Genomic DNA, 20053 nt, shown 5'->3' with positions numbered 1-20053 from the left:
CTGGACAGTAGATGACTCAAACGAAGTGATTTGGAATGATGAATCGCGCTCTGCCCTGTGGCAATTCGATGGAAGGGTTTGGATTTGGCGAATGCCTGGAGAATGTTGCCTGCCATCACGTGTAGTGCTAACAGTGAAGTACGGAGGAGGTGGTGTTCCGGTGTGTGGTCCTTTTTCATGGCTAGGGCAAGGTTCATTCCTTGCAGTTAAGAAAACACTAAATGAACACATCACAGCACAGCAGCACTATGTACTACTTATAACAGAGGAAAGGTTCACAGACGATGACTGATTGTATCAGCATAGCAGTGCACCCTGTCATAAATCAGCACCTGTGAAATGATGATTTGTGGATAATGAAGTTCAGACATGGAAGGACGTGCCCAGAATACCGAGCTGAACCCAATGAAACACCTTTGCGATGAGTTGGAATTTCGCCTCCGCTCCATAAGCCAGCGTCCAACATCACTACCTTCTCTGGGGAAGAATGGGCTGCTGTTCCTTCACAGACATTCATAACAGCTCAATGAAAGTGTCGCCAGCAGAGTTTAAGCCGCCATGGAGGCGGAGAGTGGACACACCAGATATGAATGTCCAGTAATACACTCCTGGAAATTGAAATAAGAACACCGTGAATTCATTGTCCCAGGAAGGGGAAACTTTATTGACACATTCCTGGGGTCAGATACATCACATGATCACACTGACAGAACCACAGGCACATAGACACAGGCAACAGAGCATGCACAATGTCGGCACTAGTACAGTGTATATCCACCTTTCGCAGCAATGCAGGCTGCTATTCTCCCATGGAGACGATCATAGAGATGCTGGATGTAGTCCTGTGGAACGGCTTGCCATGCCATTTCCACCTGGCGCCTCAGTTGGACCAGCGTTCGTGCTGGACGTGCAGACCGCGTGAGACGACGCTTCATCCAGTCCCAAACATGCTCAATGGGGGACAGATTGTCCTGTTGGAACAGCAAGTTCCCTTGCCGGTCTAGGAATGGTAGAACGATGGGTTCGATGACGGTTTGGATGTACCGTGCACTATTCAGTGTCCCCTCGACGATCACCAGTGGTGTACGGCCAGTGTAGGAGATCGCTCCCCACACCATGATGCCGGGTGTTGGCCCTGTGTGCCTCGGTCGTATGCAGTCCTGATTGTGGTGCTCACCTGCACGGCGCCAAACACGCATACGACCATCATTGGCACCAAGGCAGAAGCGACTCTCATCGCTGAAGACGACACGTCTCCATTCGTCCCTCCATTCACGCCTGTCGCGACACCACTGGAGGCGGGCTGCACGATGTTGGGGCGTGAGCGGAAGACGGCCTAACGGTGTGCGGGACCGTAGCCCAGCTTCATGGAGACGGTTGCGAATGGTCCTCGCCGATACCCCAGGAGCAACAGTGTCCCTAATTTGCTGGGAAGTGGCGGTGCGGTCCCCTACGGCACTGCGTAGGATCCTACGGTCTTGGCGTGCATCCGTGCGTCGCTGCGGTCCGGTCCCAGGTCGACGGGCACGTGCACCTTCCGCCGACCACTGGCGACAACATCGATGTACTGTGGAGACCTCACGCCCCACGTGTTGAGCAATTCGGCGGTACGTCCACCCGGCCTCCCGCATGCCCACTATACGCCCTCGCTCAAAGTCCGTCAACTGCACATATGGTTCACGTCCACGCTGTCGCGGCATGCTACCAGTGTTAAAGACTGTGATGGAGCTCCGTATGCCACGGCAAACTGGCTGACACTGACGGCGGCGGTGCACAAATGCTGCGCAGCTAGCGCCATTCGACGGCCAACACCGCGGTTCCTGGTGTGTCCGCTGTGCCGTGCGTGTGATCATTGCTTGTACAGCCCTCTCGCAGTGTCCGGAGCAAGTATGGTGGGTCTGACACACCGGTGTCAATGTGTTCTTTTTTCCATTTCCAGGAGTGTAGCTGTTCAGACACTTTTAATCAGGTAGTGTACTTTTCATTAGCCAGTCGATTTTTTAATTGTTAACGAACAATACCGTAATGCTGTCGTTGGCAAGGAAAGTAAGATTACAATTACAGAATGAATTTTCACTCCGGAGTGGAGTGTGCGCTGATTTGAAACATCCTGCGAGGCTGACGTTATATACCGTATCAGAATAGAAACCCGGAACCTTCGCCTTTGGCTCACCGACTTAGTAACCGAGGTACAACTCACGACATGCCCTCACAGCTTCATAACAGAAGTTTGAAAAGTGGAGAAGAGGTACTACCGCAAGTTAACTTGTGAGGGACGATCTGAAACTTACGTGGATAGTCATCACGAGAACCCCATACATATGATAGAACGCGTTTGGCCCGACTGGAAATTTTCCCAGAACATTAACCACAATGCCTTTGCCAGGCTTGTAGTTCAGCTGACTTTTTTTCTCGCCCAACTCAAGGACTCTGAGATGCTTGTGTTTGATGGCTTTTTTTTCATTGCAACTTCTCGAGTCTCTTTTTTTGTTTGGGAGCACAAATATCTGCATGAGTAGCTCGAGGAAGGTTAAAAATTGAAAATGATGATGAGTTCGTATTACAATCCGTAACAAAAACATCTGCTGGAACAAGACAGTAGAGAAAATGCTGTCAAATTAGGAATAAAATATAATGCAGACTATTTCGAGGCTGCGTATGGGAGGGTACAACAGAGTAATTTTGTACTGTTGTTTGTTACTCACGCAATTTGGTTAGTGAAAACTATGACAAATCGCTCGCCTACAAGAAATTTGAACAGATCATTCATATCTTTAACATAACAACACATGTCCACTTACTTGTAATAAATGTGAAATTCGGTGGCTCAGTATTTAGAGTGCCAGCCAGAAATCCAAAGATCGTAGATTCGATACCTCGTCAATCCTGGGATTTTTTATCTGTCATTATCACTCCTTTTACCTTTTTCAATATTTGTTGAGGTGAAAAATGACGAGTTGCTCCTTGACGCGGAATCCACGTTAAACTGTAGGTTCCCATGTAACTGGCTAGGTAAGTCGGATCAAACGTCAGAAGAAGGCAACGGCATACCATCTGTAACAGGAACATGCTATTTCAGCACTATGGTGTTCAAAACAATCTTCGAATTGATGACTGCTTTACTTTAAGCGAAATTCTTACGCACACAATGGAAATTGTTGCAGTCCGTATGTGTAATTTCCATAATTTACATCTAAACCAGCTCAAACAGTACGTCGGCGTAGGAAAGACAAAATGTTCTGCAAGAATTAGCTAAAATCAGTTTATATTGTTTAAGAAAAACAAATGTTTTTGTGGATACAAAATGTCACGGGTATTGTGACCTATTTTTCTCCTTAATTCCTTGCTTTACGTAAATAATTTTAAGTATATGTTGATTATGGTTAAGTTTCTCATCAACACTGGGATTTCAGCACTATGAAATACTTTGCCAGTGAAACACCAAATATTCTGGGTTCGATTCTCGGTCCTGTACACAGTTTTATCTTCCGGGATGTTTCACGATTACAATAATGTATGCACATTTCTGATTCCTGTTACGTAATTTTCTATATGTGACTGCTCTGTTTATTCGTTGTTGTAATTGGAGACACCCTGTATGAAAAGTGTGTTAATTTCCATAGTTCCCGTTTTTGCCTTTTCCTTTATGTTGCACATGGATCTGCGTTGGTGCGGCAAGACGTTGTATCCGACGTCGACGACTAAAGTAGTAACATACGGGCATACAGGTCCTCTCAGTAAGGTTACTCAAGGCCGTCGCATTGAACAGAGATTACGTTAAAAAAAGGGGTTTCATAGCCAAAAGAGTGGGGAATAATATGGTGTATTGCAATATTGAATAAAACCAACCTGCTTTCAGAAAAAAGGAATGCATTACTTATTGTGTGCCCTTCTTAGATTGTGGTACGGATGTTGTTTCCTGGGCCGGCCGGAGTGGCCGAGCGGTTCTAGGCCCTACAGTCTGAAACCGCGCGACCGCTACGATCGCAGGTTCGAATCCTGCCTCGGGCATGGGTGTGTGTGATGTCCTTAGGTTAGTTAGGTTTAAGTAGTTCTGAGTTCTAGGGGACTGATAACCTCAGATGTTAAGTCCCATAGTGCTCGGAGCCATTTGACCCTTTTTTCTGTTGTTTCCTGATAAGATCGAAATGGAAGTAACTCGAAGAACTTTTGAGTGGACGTCAACATCGTTCTTGAGCTAGAGAATTACACGATTTCCGATTTATCGAGCACCGTTGATCAGTAACGTAAATTTCTTCCTCCATTGTCTTCGACGGAATCCAGTGTTACGGACAGTGATGTACGGCACACATTCCCCTGTGTACACTCGGTACGAAGCGAATTCAACCTGTGTTGAGAGCCTGAAGATGGTCTCACGCTATGTTAACGGGTGTTTTCTTTACATACAGAGTTTTTGCAGTACTCGGTTCCGGCGCGTGAATACTATAAATGCTATAATGAATACGTCTGCGGTATTTATGAACCGTATAAAAGTCTAACAATCTGCTTTCGTTTTTATTCCGAATTTTCGAATATAAAAGGTGCGCTGCGGGAAATTCGTTATTTAAAAAAATCATAGGACAGAAAATATTGGAAACATCAATTCAATGTTTTTTCTTTACATAGAGGTGCATCTAAAATTTTATTCCACTAGTTTCTGAATAAATATCTTGAAGCTGGCATCCGTTCTGCTCCTTGCATTTGGGGAGTCTAAGTTCGAAGCTACGATCCACTTTGTCCAGCATGTCTCCATCTATGTTGTCAATAGCAGTACGAATACTATTCCGTAGCTCACTTAAGGTCCGTGGACATCTCGTATACACCAAGTATTTAAGATAATGCCATAAGTCGCAGTGGGCTAAATCTGGCGATAGTGCTGGACGCTTAAGTTCGGCACTCAAAGAGATCAGACGGTCGGGGAGGTGTTCGCTTAAGAGAGTCATTGACATTCGTGCCATGTGAGTCGTGGCACTTCCTTGTAGGAACCAGACATCCCGCACATACATTTATTCAAGTTCGGGAAAAAGAACTCCTCATTTATCTTTACATAGTGTTCAGAAATGATCGTAACTGCCCTATCGTTCTCTGCGAAAAACGATTACCCAACAATGCCTGTTTTGGATAATGAAGACCAAACAGTCACACGTTCTGTGTACAGGGGCTGCGCACGAGGTTCTCGTTAGTTCGTGCCACTCCAGTACTGCATGTTTTGTTTATTCACGCATGCAGACAAAAGAAGACGTGCCTTGTCGCTGAACAAGACAAAGGCGTCATGAAGAAGGTTTTCAGTCAAGACTTCACATGCATTTCTTGTAAACTAAAATCGCTTGGATTAAGTGTGTGCACCACTGCCAGTTTGTATGGATGAAATTTCAAGTCTTCATGAAGAATTAGTGTCACTCTGGGACCAGAAATTTCATGAGCAGCTGCATGTCTGCGTGCAGGTCGCTTGAGGGAATTCAAAATCATCAACCTTATTTTCTCAACCTTTTCTGCTGTCGTGGTGGTTCTTGAAGGTCCTGGTTTCTTTTTCTGCGCACTACCAATATCCATAAATGTATACACCACAAAACAATTGATTTTAGATCAGGGATACGCCCTGAACAGTAATGAGTAACGTCCGCTTTGTGGCGTGCGTTTCATATAAGGAAGTTCCCGCGCCTAACCCTGTACTTGAACCATTTTAGGCTGTTATGTGTAGAAATAACAAGGTAACTTCTGCTATCTTCCATCAGTTGTTTCCATGTACTAAAATACAAGCTAAACAGTTACTCAGACAACTAACAGATAAATTATCATTCGTCTCATTCCTTCTCGGACTGTAATTTATTTATCCTGTTGGTGCCCTTTCGTTGTCTTCACAAGTAAATGAAAGTCTCTGTACGTAGAAGAAGCGCTCTGTTACGTAGTATCATCGTAGTTCCAGTCGTGTCAACTACCTCTGTTCGAGCTGACAATATTTTTGTCTTGGCACCTTCTCAACACCGCTAAGCTCTTACACGGTTCCAGATAACATTCTGAATCACACTGTCAGTCGTATGATATGCCTGACAGTTCCTTAAGTATATTCGGAAATGTCTATGGCTACAGTTTTTTCTGATTTGTTGCTGAAGTACTTCGGCGATACATCAAACGGAGGAGAGTTTTCAGTTCACTTATATTGAAAGCTGCACATTTCATAACTGCCTGTTGCTCCCCATATTTCATATCGGAAACCTTCTGAAAAACGTAATTTTTTGTTTCAGCTTCTTGTTTTGCCTGTTCAACCTCGTTTAGCACAAGTATCACACACTACGGTACAACTAATCGTCTACTAATGAAGTTGACTGGTAAGTCACAACCTTTACGAATGTGCTGCTATTTTCCTTTCATTTTCCGCCTCTCAGTGAAATTTCATTTTCCATTTAGATCTCTAGCAATAAAATTTATACGGCCTTCGAATTTAGTGGTTTGATTGTAGTCGAATACATTCGGAAAATAGTGCAATAATATCCAATATAGTACTTTGAAATGAGAAACTGTATCGGTGTGGCTGTTAAATTACATATCTACACAGCATTCGGCAGTTTTTGAGGTACATGCAAATGAGATACATTTAGTGTCGGATGAGTAACACTGTATTAAGTCCTAAGCAATAAGAAAATAGTATTGACTAAATAAGATTTGTTTACGTGTCAGATTGGCATCACTGAAGCACACATATGTTTCACTAAGCATAAAATGAATGGTTTAAAAGTTAATAAGGATTGAAAAAGGGAATCCGCAGGAAGAAACAAAATTTCTCACAAAATAAGACTATTGGTAGCTGCGTTTATTAATCACGAAATATGCGAATAGTACCATTTTATAACAGTTATTTCTATCTAAGATACCAACAACGTAATTAATTAAGAATGTATATTTAACAACACTTGACATGTTCATGTTTGTAGAGTAGGCCCTGTTAATTTTCAATATAAAATTTAATTTAATAATAAATTTATACATGGGTGACCAGTTCGGCTAATTATGCAATCGTCTGCAAATACATCGTAGACAGAAAGAAAACCATTGTTCGTAAACTGTTCTGAATACGTACAATATGTGCTGTATATAAAAATTATCAGAGGACGTGTCATTAAAATGTCGTTTCAGTGAGTTGCTCGTTGGATGTAGCATAATAACATACTGTGTCATTAAAACTACTGTCCGTTCCGTGAAGCTAAATTTGAAGACAGAAGCCAACAGAAGCAAATCCGCGGAAGTTACATGATCAAGAGTATCTTATCAAATAACGTTAATTGTAATATACAAGAAAGAATATTACAATCTCAACTTTGGGTGATAGAGAAATCAACAACCGAATGTTCGCAAAACAGGAGAAGAGTATCAGAGAGAGCAGGTAACATACTCTAAGTGATCGGGCTGCCATTTGATAATGGAAGTATGATTGAAGGCGTACATCAGTGCAGTGCGAAATAATTTTAAAAAAAAATGTAATGTACGTAAGATGCAAGCTAAAAAACACAGAGCGAGGACGTCGCAGTTGCCAGTAACCGGCAAGGGTCGGTTTTTTATTCTTTTTTTACTCAGGTGGGCTCTACGATCTTGCTGTCCTCTGTCTCTGGCTTGTGTACGACTGTAGACGGGCAACAAGGAAGCGCTCTCGCTGTCTTTTCGGTTTCATAAGAGAAAAAAAATAGTTGAAAGTCTGACTGAGATCGCTCTATTCGATTAAGGTCTGATATGGAAAGCTATCTTTGGTGCTAAAGATTTCCACTTTTCTAACATGTCGAGTAGTCTGCCCTTGCTTCTCCTATAAGTAACACTTCAATACGCTGCTTTACGTCTGTTTTTGAGTGTTTATTTTCAGTAAAGTGTTTACCAACTATTATATTATATTGGGAATATTTACGGTCATTAAAACGTGTTTTAAATGAGTCACTCCTACTCTGTGAGATATGTTGATCATGATCTTCGCACTGAATTTTACGTACGCCCTACATTCAAATTCAGGAATTTTAACACGTTTCCGTCCAGATTAAAGAAGAAAACGTAATCTGAAGTTATCATTACTAACTTTTTTCAAATATAGCTCATTTTTTTTGTTCTTTGCCGTTACATGTTATAACAACGCACCTAGTTTGTGTTTTTCGGTTATCATTTGTGGGAAGTTTACCTCCGTTCCTTTGTTGTGGTTCAAAACATTTTTAACTGTTCTGTAAGAGTTAGTTACATCGGACGTCTTATAACTCAAAAAAATGGCTCCGAGCACTATGGGACTTAACATCTGAGGTTATCAGTCCCCTAGAACTCAGAACTACTTAAACCTAACTAACCTAAGGACATCACACACATCCATGCCCGAGGCAGGATTCGAACCTGCGACCGTAGCAGTCGCGCGGTTCCGGACTGAAGCGCCTAGAACCGCTCGGCCACTAAGGCCGGCTCGTATAACTCTTAAGTTTATTTTTATACACTCCTGGAAATTGAAATAAGAACACCGTGAATTCATTGTCCCAGGAAGGGGAAACTTTATTGACACATTCCTGGGGTCAGATACATCACATGATCACACTGACAGAACCACAGGCACATAGACACAGGCAACAGAGCATGCACAATGTCGGCACTAGTACAGTGTATATCCACCTTTCGCAGCAATGCAGGCTGCTATTCTCCCATGGAGACGATCGTAGAGATGCTGGATGTAGTCCTGTGGAACGGCTTGCCATGCCATTTCCACCTGGCGCCTCAATTGGACCAGCGTTCGTGCTGGACGTGCAGACCGCGTGAGACGACGCTTCATCCAATCCCAAACATGCTCAATGGGGGACAGATCCGGAGATCTTGCTGGCCAGGGTAGTTGACTTACACCTTCTAGACCACGTTGGGTGGCACGGGATACACGCGGACTTGTATTGTCCTGTTGGAACAGCAAGTTCCCTTGCCGGTCTAGGAATGGTAGAACGATGGGTTCGATGACGGTTTGGATGTACCGTGCACTATTCAGTGTCCCCTCGACGATCACCAGTGGTGTACGGCCAGTGTAGGAGATCGCTCCCCACACCATGATGCCGGGTGTTGGCCAGGTGTGCCTCGGTCGTATGCAGTCCTGATTGTGGCGCTCACCTGCACGGCGCCAAACACGCATACGACCATCATTGGCACCAAGGCAGAAGCGACTCTCGTCGCTGAAGACGACACGTCTCCATTCGTCCCTCCATTCACGCCTGTCGCGACACCACTGGAGGCGGGCTGCACGATGTTGGGGCGTGAGCGGAAGACGGCCTAACGGTGTGCGGGACCGTAGCCCAGCTTCATGGAGACGGTTGCGAATGGTCCTCGCCGATACCCCAGGAGAAACAGTGTCCCTAATTTTCTGGGAAGTGGCGGTGCGGTCCCCTACGGCACTGCGTAGGATCCTACGGTCTTGGCGTGCATCCGTGCGTCGCTGCGGTCCGGTCCCAGGTCAACGGGCACGTGCACCTTCCACCGACCACTGGCGACAACATCGATGTACTGTGGAGACCTCACGCCCCACGTGTTGAGCAATTCGGCGGTACGTCCACCCGGCCTCCCGCATGCCCACTATACGCCCTCGCTCAAAGTCCGTCAACTGCACATACGGTTCACGTCCACGCTGTCGCGGCATGCTACCAGTGTTAAAGACTGCGATGGAGCTCCGTATGCCACGGCAAACTGGCTGACACTGACGGCGGCGGTGCACAAATGCTGCGGAGCTAGCGCCATTCGACGGCCAACACCGCGGTTCCTGGTGTGTCCGCTGTGCCGTGCGTGTGATCATTGCTTGTACAGCCCTCTCGCAGTGTCCGGAGCAAGTATGGTGGGTCTGACACACCGGTGTCAATGTGTTCTTTTTCTCCATTTCCAGGAGTGTAGCTTGAATCGTATTTTGGCTGGTTTAATTGTGTTTAAATTAGTGATGTTTAAAGAGGCTAACATTGCATCTTATGCAACTTTTTATATTTTCGAACGCTTTACCAAACTTTTAGATGTTTCTTAACTTGAAAAGTTGCTGTAATATCTGTACGTTTTTTAGGTTCATCAGTTGTCAGCCAGGTGATCAAAAGAACATTATCTACCTTCTCCAATACTCTTCTCATATTTTATGATAATAAAGTTCTTGATTCCTTTGTCACACTTAGTTAAGTTTTCATCATTCCTTTTTGCATGTTGTGTTTAATTTTGCACGATATGATTAAATTGAATGTAGAGCTTAAAACGCCTTTGTGGCCTCTAGTAGATGGGCGTTCATTTCTGTCTTAAAAAGTTGCACTACAGAATGCACAGCAGTTACAAAGACAGAATAAGAACTTTAAATTTGACCAGTTACTTGCTGTAAAGAATAATTAAATGCGGATGTCAGCACAGTGCGACATAACTTACAAAGTTAGCAACTTTTTGGATATCAATTTAAAAAGTATACATACATTACAGTAGTTTTTCAGTTCGAGAACAACCAAAAGTTTGTTAAAGCGGTCGAGAACATAAAAAATAGCAGACGATGCAATGTTAAACATCGCTGATTTACATACGATCATGCCAGTCAAAATACCATTCCACTTACACTGAACAGCTAAAGAACCTCTTCTGAACAGCGCGTTGCAAGGCATCCCAGATATGCTCAATAATGTTTATGCTTTGGGAGTTTGCTGGCCGCGGAAGTGTGAAAACTCAGAAGAGCGTTCCTGGTGCTTCTCTGTAGCAATTCCGGATGTGTGGAGTGTGGCATTGTCCTGATGGAACTGCCCAAGTCAGTACGAATGCACAATGGACATGAATGGATGCAGGTGGTCATACAGGATGCTTACGTACGCGTCACCGTCAGAGTCGTATCTAGACGCATCAGGGGTCTCACATCACTCCAACTGCACACGCCACACGCCATTACAGTCCCTTCACCAACTTGAACAGTCCCCTGCTGACATGTAGGGTCCATGGATTCATGAGGTTGTCTGCATACCAGTAGACGTCGATCCGCTCGATACAATTTGAAACGAGACTCGTCCGACCAGCAACATGTTTCCAATCATCAGCAGTCCAATGTTTTTGTTGACGGGTCCAGGCGAAGCGTAAAGGTTTGTGTCGTGTAGTCATCAAGGGTGCACGAGTGGGCCTTCTGCTCCGAAAGACCATATCGATGATGTTTCGTTAAACGGTTCGCACGCTGACACTTGTTCATGGCCCAGCATCGAAATACGCAACAATTTGCAGAAGGGTTGCACTTCTGTCACGTTGTACAATTGTCTTCAGTCGTCGTTGGTCCCGTTCTTGCAGGATGTTTGTCCGACTACATCGGAGATTTGATATTTTACCGGATTCCTGATATATACGGTACATTCGTGAAATGGTCGTACGAGAAAATACCCATTTCCTCGCTACCTCGGAGATGTTGTGTCTCACCGTTCATGGGCTGACTATAACACCACGTTCAAACTCTCTTCAAGTTTGATCACCTGCCATTGCAGCAGCAGTAACCGATCTGACAAATGCACCAGATACCTGTTGTCTTATATAGGCGTTGTCGACCGCAGACTCGTATTCTACCTGTTTACATATCTCTGTATTTGAATACGCATGCCTATACTAGTTTTTTTGGCGCTTCAGTGTATAAAAAGAAACTCACAGATTAAAAAACATCTGATGTAACTAACTTTTAGAGAGCAGTTAAAACACGGTTTGAATCACAAGAAAGATATGCATAATGTTCCAATATATAAAGAGTGTTAAGGGTGGGGGGGGGGGGGGGCGGGTACGCAGAAAACAGTGCAGTCGCAGTCGTATTGCGGAAACTGAGCGATATATTTGCCGTCGACAAGGGCACGATCATTGACGATCAAGTCACATGTAAAAGCATTTCTCAAATGGCTAAGATTCTAAAAACTGTTCACGTGTCGCTGTGGTTAGAGTATACTGAGTAAGCCATAATGGCACTGCCTAAGGCTAGGCGCAAATTGAGACGCGTATAGCACGTTTGACTTGACACGACACTACAACGCGACACGCACGTGCCGCACGGGTCGCGCGGGTGCAGCGCATATTGCGACGCGTACACCACACTTCGCACGCGCCGACTGGCGACGCTCTGCGCTGACAGAACCGAAGCGCGCGCAACCTGTATCTTCCTCAAACGGTTTTACAGAAACTATTCACTGAAAATGTATGATTTTTGCCTTACTTGTAGCGTTATATGTCAGCGTCGTGCCCATCACATCGCTAATGACCATTCTTATTGTGATGTACACATTTTAGTAAGACACTACGCAAAACTCAAAAAGTTTGCAACGAAAATTAGGTGTCGCTATGATTTTGCGTTTGATGCGTATTACACCATATGTTGCTGCGTATGAAATTTAGCTAACATGCTGAATTTTTGTTTAGACTTGGGAGGAGATCTCTATCTGCCTCCGATCTCGAGAAAATGGATCCCATGTAGGGCGCTCACTTCCGATCTCACGCCCGCGAGAATGAAATACTCGCAACATCTCTCGTATCTCCTAAACCGCTCGAGACATGGAAACGAAAGTTTGGCGAATGATAGCACACAAGGAGGAGAATGTTTCGCCAATTATTAAACACACGGAACTTTCTTATCTATGGCGATGTATCACTACTTCTTTTTTTATTTATTTCACTCCAGTGACTGTAATTTTTTAAGAGTTATCGGCAGCTAGCTAAACAAGAGCTTCCTAGTATGAAAATAAACATGAAATTTCTTCTTTTATGTTACTGCAAACCGATACTATGAGGTTTTTCGTAAGCTATTGAGCTCTATAATTGCCAATTACTTGTTTAATGAGGCCCTACGTTTCGGAATTCTGTCTCAATAGCTGCTGTGAGATGAGTTTGGCAAATTACATTGTGACAAAGGAAGTACAATTAAACCAGTCACCAAGAGAAATGTGGCCTTTACTCATAAATGGTGATGCTTCTTCGAATGAGAAAAGGTTAACAACTCACACAAAAACAGATTGGCAATTCTGTTGGAATGATGCTAGCGAGGCAAGCGCGACGCGCGGCGCGAGAAACTGTGCCTCAACCACAACGCCGCGCGACCTGGCGCAGGCGCGTGTCGCGTCCCAGTCGCGTCGCGTCGCAATTTGCGCGGTCCCATTTGAACCTGTGATGTTACAAAAACGCGCGCTGCGCTGCGTCGCGCCACACGCGCCATACGCGTCTCAATTTGCGCCTAGCCTAAAACTGGCCCTGAGGCTACCGTGGTGCACCACAGGGGATAGCTGACAGGGGTTGCGGCGAAGTGTGCAGGTGAACAGACGCGCAACTGTTGTGCACCCGACAGCACAGATGAACCAAGGGGCTACTAACAGTGTCTTCCTCAACGATCGTTCAGCAAACGGTGCGCGTGGGCCTCCGCAGCAGGCGCCTGGCTCATGCACCCATGCTCACTGCGGTTCATCGGCGACAAAGGCTGGAATTTGGACGCCAGTTCCAGAACTGTAAGTCCACTGAGGCCACAGATGGCATTTTCAGATGAATCATGTTTTACGCTACATCGGACAGATGACTGTCGGCGAGTAGGTCGTACGTGCAAAGAAAACACCTTGCCTGCATTATGATCTGGGGAGTAACTTCTTGGCACTCCCTGGGTTACCTTGCAATTCTAGAAGCCACAATGGATCAACAAAAATATGCATTTATCCCCAGGAAGTACGTCCACCGATACCTGCAGTTTGTTTTCCCTCGGCACGGTGCCATCTCCCAGTAGGATAATGCAAAGTGTCGTACAGCTCGCATGTACGTGGGTGGTTCGAAGAGCTCCAGGACGAGTTCACCATACTCACCTGGCTACCAAAGTCCCCGGATTTACACCCAATCGATAATCTGTGGGACCACATCGATCGAGCTGTTCGCACCGTCGATTCTCAACCTAGAAACGTAGTGCAGCTGGCCACGGCTGATTCCACATCCCTGAAGGTATCTTACAGAGCCTCATTCACTCTCTCCTTGCACGTTTCTCTCTGCACAACGCGGTTAATTCTCAGCCAGTTAAATTTCATTTATGTGCGAGAACTTGCAATATCAAAATTTTCAATATTTTTTCGACATTGGCTCGTAACACCAGAGGAAACAACGAGAGGGACACCACTGTTTAAGCATTTTTAAGACTGAAAGCCAGCTATCATTGCCAGTGGTATCAAGATATTAAAATAATTTTTGGATTTCAGGACGAATGGTTATGTGCATACTGCTGCTATTCAGCATCAATTCATGTGCGTGCTTTCTCCAAAATTATAGCTAGCGGTAGCGTGAGCCTCTCTGGTGGGGCAGGATGCGTTCGGTTTTTCGAAGAAAGCTTTTCCCTACGCAGGGGAGCTGCCCTCATCTGTCACTCGAAGCGTTCGCCATTGTAGCATAGTTCTACAGAAGCGTACTAATTTTCCCCAGTCGCTTTGGTGCTGTACTTAAGGAGCTATGAAAGTATGTAGGCTGCTGTCCACCCTACGTGTGTTGCACTACAGAGCATGCTACATAAACCGAAAACATTATGGCCATCTGCTTAACAGTGTGATGGAACACAATACAGCAGTGATTCTTCGTGGCGCGGCTGCGTCAGGTCCTTGGTAGGTTTCCGGAGATATGTGGCACCAGATGTGTACGCACAGGTCACGTCATTCCTGCAAGTTTCGGGACAATGGATAGTGGGCGTCTATCTGGCTTCCAACAGCGTCCCAGTTCGCTCCAGTCAGTTCAGATTAGGCGAATCTGGTGGAAATTCTGTTGCACCTCAGATTACTTTCACTATTCTGGCTTATGAAGCGACAGTTTTTCTAATGCAAGATACCATCTACATCGCGGGTAGGCTTCAAGCACAACAGAAGCTAGTCAGCCGGCAATAGTGTTCACATCGTCCACAGCTGTCATAGTGTCTTAGATTACGACATCAGATCCCATGGAAGCTCATTTGAATGTAGTCCACAGCATAACACTGTCCCTCCAAACTGGTGAAGGGAAAGTCGTTATTGATCCGAGTAGGCGCCACGTTTCATTGATTCACAGGCAAATCTCGTTGGTCCTGTGCTAACTGCAATCATATCTGACAGTCTCATTGGATCAACAGGGGAACACGTTGGGATCGTCTGCTGTGGAGCCGTATCTTCAGCCATGTGCACTGGGCGGTGTGCTCTGGAGCACTTTCGCCTATATCAGCTTTGTAGTCTGTCGTCAGATCTGCTGTATGTCGCCGCCTATCTTATTTTACAGAAGGGACAAACCTTGGACCTCTACGTCCTGTAATAAGGCCTCGATGTCCAACATCTTATAGCCTTCACGAAAAGCCGACCAGCGGCGTCCGTTCCAAGATGCGCATTCCCTGATACTGGGCTGTAGCGACGTGCCCTTTATCAAAAGTCATTATGGCAGTCGATTTCCCCATTTGGAACCAGTATAGTGGCTGGGATGATTTCCCATTCGTCTCTGCACCGTTTCTAAACTTCATTACTGCGCCACCTGGTCCAACAGGCCAGGTGGTATTCGGTCTCGTGTTGGGCAGTGGTGATACTGTTTTGGCTTGTCTTAGTAGATTTCACGTGTCAACAGTGACACGGAGGCGTTATGATCTCTTCTTCCTACCATGGTTAATATCCGCTCTCAACTAGCTTTATCTGCACCCTCAACTTTCCTATGTTGTTTAAGTCCTTAATATTACAAAATGGGTTAGTCAACGCTATGATTCCTAGGTCTGGATATGCTTATGATCTTCTTCCATTCATCTATCGTGTGAAAGTTCTCCTAGTGTTTCGTCTATCGACCACAGCAGGGATGACGATTTGGGGAAGCTCTTCAGTATGAGAACTTCATGAGCGAATAATCTGAAGTAGTTGTAGATCCTCTTCTAGTCCCTGAACGCATAAATGTTCTTTTCAATTATTAACCTTGCGCCACTGCACCCTCTGCCCAACAACTCAGTGTGAATTGCGTAAAAAAATGTAGAAGTAGATGAGAGCTCTCTCATCTGTAACCGTTAGTGGGAACCAGAATTTGGGAAGTTATAGATAATAAGGTCTTGAAGTATGGAAACTTTAAACTTGTTTTTGATGTTCTTGTGTTCGCTGGCTATCTGAAATTCCTTCAACTTCCAAAAAAATTATGTTCACCTGTAGCAGAAACTATGCGCTCTGGGTGCATTAGTGTGCTTCTGAGATTATTATCTTTGTGTTAAATATTCAGATTTTCCTTACGATCAAGAAACATTAACCTACATACCTATATTCATGGGGATTAAAAATACTACTTTTTCTGATTTTACCAGCGAAACCTACCGGTGATAGTCTCAGAAGGTTTCCATTATCGACGGAATTCTATTACTTAAAATTAACACTTACTATAAAGCTCAAATCTTCTCATAAAGTGTTTATGAAGTTCCAAATTACTGTCATACGTTTGTTCACATACATTAATTATACAGGATACATGTGGCCGTAGTGGAGGGTGGGGATACTGACCCCTAGTGTTCAGGTAAAAATGATTTTATTCCATTTTATACACACTTTTGTTATCCAATATTCATCGTCGCAAACGCACACAACCTTTATTACTGGTTAGCAAGGCTTTGTATATGTGATAAGGACTTGAAAACTAAAGTTTTCGACAGACACTGCTCATTTAACAGATGAATCGAAATTTCCCCCTCTTTTTATTTTTTATCTTCTTACTGAGTTGAGTGCTATTTTTCACTACGGTCGGCTTGTTGATTCGGGGGAGGGGACCAAACAACTATGTCATCAGTCCCATCAGATTAGGAAAGGATGCGCAAGAAAGTCGGCCCTGCCCTTTCCAAGGAACCATCCTGGAATATGTCATTTCAGTCTCACAGATAACATAATTTTAAACAGTGTTAACTAAGCGCTAAGCTCGATTGAAAATACATATAAGTTAGGAGCCAAAAAACAATCTTCTTAATGTACAAAGTAAATGGAATGTGACTTATAAAAAATTAAAATTGAACCCACAAAAAATCCATTAGCAGCCATTTTAAGCCCTTTAGAGACCATTCGTCAGACTGAGTATAAAGTAACGCTGTTGCTTCCACACCGCTGTAATTGCTCAAATTTATTTGCAATCGACTTCTAGACAGTTGTAACTTTACCTTCAGGCAGTTTTGCAACGTGACCGATGTGGTATACTCGTACCACCACAAGTATATCCTGGACAACAGCATTTCCCAGCTTGATAACTATAGTATTATACTTACCAAACTGGAGGAGTACGGATGATATTGACCAATTATAACATCGGAGGTGTACCACATCGGTCACAGCGATAAACTGCCTGAAGGTGATGTTGCTCCAAAATCAATTTCTAACAAATTAAAATAAGAAACAAATCTAAGTGGGAAAACAGTGGCCTTTAATCACAACATCTAAATATAAAGTACACCATGTGCATTCGCTTTGCAACACATGCAACATTTAGGGGGTGGGGGGGATCTTATCGGACCGGAAAATCTACGTATTTTAAAGAAAGAGTGTACACTATTCTGATGTTCAAGCCTATGGCTGTATATTTTATGGAACTCGCATGAATAATATAAATATTCAGTATTGATATAGCGTGATGCTGAGGTGATTTAGATTACATTGCTAAATAACTGCAGAGATGCTTGACGTCAATTGGGATATCTTGTTGCATACGTCGTACAAGAACGAACTGCATTCTTCCTACACCATCCATACGCTATAAGCATGTCGGCTTTTCCTGAACTGGTAAATACCATTGTCCACTCTTGACCTACACCTTGGACAGTCACACACTAATTGACTAGCAGCTGGCAATGCACTCAAGAAACACAAAAGCACACTGTAAGCAAACATAACAAGATCGTACCTCATCCACATCTGTGGGGATGGGTGTGTCCCAACCACTATGAATCAAGTGCCTAACATCAATGACTTAAGTAGTTTAGTAATATTAGTAATCACCGTCCACGCCTGTTGCCAAAGTCGTTAATAACATTTTAGTAAAAATTGAAGTCTTTCATATCAGGTGGACAACAACGTGTTTCACTCTATCAACAAATCATAAATTGTTGTCTTCCCTGCTATTGTGATTATGTCCTTGTTCTTCAGTGGATATCTAAAGGTCGCCGCCCAACCAATAGAATTATTTGTTAGTAACTTTCGTTGCTCTCCCATGAACCATGGATCATGCCGTGTTGTGTTGCTTGCATGTTTTAACGATACGGATAGTCTACCATAAGTGCACCGACAATAGAGGGGTTTCTACGGAGAGGATAGACTAACCTATGGATCCTGAAGAGGGGCAGCAGCCTCTTTAGTAGCTTCTGGATCGGGTCTTGCAACACTAGACAGCTGCTATGCTGGTACGTGAATGGCAAAGCAACGGGAATATACGGTGGTTACTTTTGCCGAGGGTGTGCACCATTACTGTGGCTTAATGATGGCATCCCTTTGCGTAAAATAATGTCGAGGTGAAGTATCTTCAGGCGGAGACTAATCAGGAAAATATCATTATCGAAAACAAAACTCTCATTCTACAGGTTGGAGCGTGGAATTTTAGGTCCTTTAATCGGGTAGGTAGGTTAGAGAATTTAAAAAAGGAGAATGCATCGTATGAAGTTAGATGTAGTGGAGATTAGTGAAGTGCGGTGGCAGGAAGAACACTGCGTCCGGTCTTGTTGTTATAAGTACAAAATCAAATGAGGGTAACGCAGGAATGAATTTAATAATTTATAATATAATGGGAATGTGAGTAAGCTACTATCAACAGGATAGTGACTGCATTACCATAGTCAAGATGAGACACGAAACCAGCACACACACAACAGTATAACTTTAAATGCCCATTAGCTACTCAGATGATTAGAACTCGAAAGAATGGACGATGAAATAAAAAAAAAATAGTCAAGTAGTTCAGGGAGTAGAGAATTTAACTATCGAAACGATTGGAATTTGATAGTCGGACAAGGAAGAGAAGGAAAAATACTAGCTGAATACGGACTGGGAGAAAGGAATGAAACAGGATGCTGCGTCATGGAATTTTGCACAGACCGTAATTTAATCATCGTTATCACCTGGTTTAAGGTTGTATACGTGGAAGAGAGATAGAGATTATATATTTTAAGCTGTGTCACATTTACTGGGGCAGGTATGGATTCTTATTTTAATTTATTGTAAATTAGAATTGAAGAAATTGCTGAAAAATAGGAAAGTAAGGAGATGGGACGTGAATAAACTGAAAGAACCGCAGACTGTTGACATTTTCAGAGGGAATATTAGACAACGTTTGATTATAACAGGGGAAAGAAATACAATATAGGACGAATGGGTAGGTTTGAGATATGGAATAGTAAATGTAACAGAGAATCAAGTAAGTAAAAAGACAATCCTTAGCAGAAATTCTTGAATAAAGCAGGAAATGTAGTAGGTGCGAAGGAATATAGAAGTCTAAAACTGACGTTGATAAAGTGGAAAATGAGTGAGCAGGAATGGATAAAGGACTAATGTAAGGATACAGAAGCGTGCATGACTTGGGGGAAGATATATGCCGCCTACAGGAAAACTGAAGAGACCTTTGGAGAAAGAAAGAAGCAGCAGCATGAATATGAAAAACTGTGGTAGAAAACTGGTACTAAACAAAGAAGAGAAACCTGGAAAGAGGAAATAATATTTGGAAGGACTGTACAAGAGAAATGAACTTATAGACAATAATACAAAGGGAAGGGGAAATGGATGAAGGTAGGATGGGAGATACAATACTGTGAGACAAATCTAGCACAGCAATGCACGACCTAACGCGAAGCACGGTTCATAGAATAGACGACATTCCCTCAGAGTTACTGATATCTTTGGGAGAGTCAGCATGATAAAAATATTCCCCCTTGTGTGCAATATATACACTGACGGGAAAAAAGTCGAAACATAAAAAACAATGAATGTACAGTAATGAAACTTCGGAAATACATGTATCTAGGTAACATACATTTACCATGTGTGTAGGTAACACACATTTACCATTTTGCATTAGCATTGAAAGAGCACAGGTTAATGTAAGTATGAGATAAGCCATTGCA

The sequence above is a fragment of the Schistocerca cancellata genome, chromosome 9 (genome assembly GCF_023864275.1).
Source record: "Schistocerca cancellata isolate TAMUIC-IGC-003103 chromosome 9, iqSchCanc2.1, whole genome shotgun sequence".
Lineage (NCBI taxonomy): Eukaryota > Metazoa > Arthropoda > Insecta > Orthoptera > Acrididae > Schistocerca > Schistocerca cancellata.
The sequence above is the reverse complement of the archived record's forward strand: the minus strand, read 5'-3'. Positions refer to the sequence as shown.